We start from the raw sequence: 3,491 nt of genomic DNA on the forward strand, positions 1-3,491 counted from the left end.
TTTAGATCTCACCCAAAATCTAGCAGACTTAACATTTTTTTAGGATTTTGTTATGCAGACTAATCCCTCTTGCGGACAAGACGAATCTACATAAATCTAAGATGAAATCTAGTAACAAGCAAGAAAAGAACTATATACCTTTCCTTAGCTTACGATTGATTGAAACAAGTAATATGCGAGGGATGACTTACCGGTTTAATGAAATGTCTGTCGAATTTCTTTAGTGTCTTCCACAGGCGGCTTCTCTTCGATGCTTTAGAGACCGTTCCAACGCTTTCCACAATTTCTCCATGATGTTTCGAAGGAGATTTGCATAGACAAAAACACAAAGGATTAAAGCATCTAGTGTATAGAATGAAAGATAAATGAAACACTTAACTCAACATATATCATAAATTGAATCAATAACCAATCATAACCTATGTGGATGATCAAGGAATCCCACGAATGATATCAGAAAAGACATGATTAGGAAAGAACAATTGCTTTTTATTAAATAAAAGGGAGAACAAACTTACAACCTCAAAGCCTTGATGTTACAAGCCTCTTCTCACAATCTCCAACCTTCTCCTTAGATGAAAAGCATACTAGCCTTATTTTCACAGCATAAGCCTACCTTAAATGGTCCTCTCCAATCCTCTGGCCTATGTTTGATTCATAGGCCAAGAGGAGGAAGTTTGGGATCCTCATCCTAAGGGATGAGATCCACAAAGAGAGGGAAGTAGCTCTATGATGGGAGGGATCAGGCTTGAGTAGGCATCCATTTGAAGCTGTTAGTTGGGAAAGATTCAACTAACAAGGCTTCTAGACTTTACTTTTTATTTTACTTGCGTTAAGTCATGTGCGCAGGCCATAGTGTAAGACAGAGTGCACTTTTGTGCAACTTCTAATGGTCTCTTTTGCGTATGTGCAGAAATGGACTAGGGAATTGCGCAGGAAGCCAAAAATAGGTTTTTGGGCCTTGAGATCCAGGAATTTGATTATCTTTGGGTTTGTTTGGGTTCTAGCCTTGCAGGGGGATGCTTTGGAACACTTTGATGGATTGCGAAAGATCTAGACTGATGGTCATTTGTTTAATGCGACAAAATGACGTGGAACAATTTTCCACTAAAGTGCAAAGTCAGAAGAGATTTTTGATGACCTAAGCACTTTATCATGCCAAGGTTTGGGTTAGAGACTATAGTTGGAGACCTGAAACAATCAATCAAATGTGACAATGAAATATAAAATCACCGCTGAGGTAGGCATTCCCATACTCAGAGCATAAATGTCTTAGAGAACTAGTACAAAAATACACCTAAAGATCCATGTCAACAGAAGACATAGTATGGATGCAACCATCAATGGATATATGTTTACAATCATGAATATTTAATAACTCTACACAGCCTAGATGGATGAAACTAGATCCAGGGTCTTGATCTCCATCTCTCGATCCGTAGTACGAATCTAACCATATGAGTGAATGTTTCGTAGTCAATCATGGTAGAAACCACTTGATTACTGATCAATGATGTGAACCGTTAACAGGCGCGAAAGAAATCACCAATAATGACAATGGCTCTCAAGGTATTCTAGTACAATCTATGAAGTGTGAAAAGATGTCTTGAAGTCAAACACTCATAGAATCATTCGATCGAAGGCCAATGATAAGAACTCGTCGTTGAAGGCGAGAAACCTACCATTAAGGCATGTAGTCTCCAAAGTATTGAATAAGGTTTCTAGATCAACTTCCTAGATAGTGAGTTGAAGTCGATAGGAATCGACCCGTCGCAGGAGGGCCTACAACACAAAACTCATGTAAAGTTTTGAAGAACAACAATTTGGAGTAATTCAGGATTGACTCAGGGATGACCGACGCGATTGAAGGCTATGAATTGCAAGGTAATTTTGACTGAGGTTGGACTTTTCTTGAACATATCAACGACACGACATTCTGACTTGGCAGCATTTGACTCAAAAATAATACCCAAACTAATTGAAGACTTTCAATGAGGTATGGTCAATTGAGAGGCAAATGGATTTCCCAACCCGGACACAAAAGTGACGGAGTGTCATGTTCAAGAGCGACATACTGCCTTTTACAATATAAACAAATGTTCTTTCCCAATTTCCCCCCACCATTATTGACAAGTACCTCTTTATTTTTGGCAAGCTTGAGGAGGATAACATATGCTTGTCCTGTAAGCTCATCCTTTGGATGAGTCCTTTGGAGTATTTTTAATGAACCCTAGGAAGGAGTGGTTCGGTCTCGTTATGATTAACGAGTCCTACACTATTTAAGTTTTACAAGTCCAGTGAAGGGGTAACTCGATGTTGTTTTCATGTTTAAAGAGTTTGAAAAGACACGAAAAGAAAACTCATTTAGTTCTTTCAATGTAAAATTTTAACAAGCTTGGAGAAAGTAAAGCTCGGTGTTTTTCATTTTTAGGGAGTCAGGAGAAAAAAATAAGTAAACTCCATAGTGTTCTTTTTTGTAAATTTAGTCTCTCAAGCCCAGAAAAGGGTAAAATAATGCAAGAGAGAACTCTATTGACCATGATTAGTCAACGTATACCTTTTTCGTAAATAGTCTAGTTCAGTCCGTAAAAGGGGTAAACTTATACTGAATAGATGACTGTTCATTTACTTTTACAAGTTCGAATAGTCAAATACTCGACGATCTTTTCATGTTTAGGGAGTCTGAAAAGGGCTTAAAGAGAACTCTTGTATTTTGTTTTTTCATAAGTTTTAACGAGTCTGAAAAAGTGATAAAAGTGTACTCATATCACTGACTTTCAATTTAATTAACGAGCAAGAAAAGACAAAAATAACTTGACATTTTCATGTACATTTTACGAGCATGAAAAGATAGCAAAAGACGCTTGGGATTTTCATGAGTTTAATGAGTCTTGAAAATAATAACCGAAATGGACTCGAGATAGGTTTCATTTTTATACAAGCTTGAAACAGAGAAAAAACTATGCTTGAGAGTGGTTTCATTTTTACACAAGCTTGAAACAGAGAAAAAATTGTGCTTGAGAGTGGTTTCATTTTTACACAAGCTTGAAACAGAGAGGAAATTGTGCTTGAGATAAGTTTTCATGCCCCCAACATACCGACATAGGCACATGCCCCCCAAGCTTCGTTTCATTCACCTGAGTAGACTATTGTTTACTAATAGGTGGATGAAATGAAGGTTCATTTACAAGATCAGGTGAAATAATCGACTTAATTAAGGGAGGATTTACTTCATTTTTTTAACGAGCCTTTGTTTCATTTTTTAATGAGTTTGACACAAGAAAAGGAATTATGATCATGGGTGTTGTTTCATTTTTTAACGAGGTTGACACAGTGAAAGAACTATCCTCATAGGAACTTGTTTCATTTTTTAATAAGTTGACACAGTAAAAGAACCATCCTCACAAGAATCTGTTTCATTTTTTAGTGAGGTTGACACAATAAAAGGACCATCCTCACAATAACTTGTTTCATGTTTTAACGAGGTTGAT

The sequence above is a fragment of the Pinus tabuliformis genome, chromosome 9 (genome assembly GCF_031772625.1).
Source record: "Pinus tabuliformis cultivar Carrire ecotype Pingquan chromosome 9, CPIR1, whole genome shotgun sequence".
Taxonomy (NCBI): Eukaryota; Viridiplantae; Streptophyta; class Pinopsida; order Pinales; family Pinaceae; genus Pinus; species Pinus tabuliformis.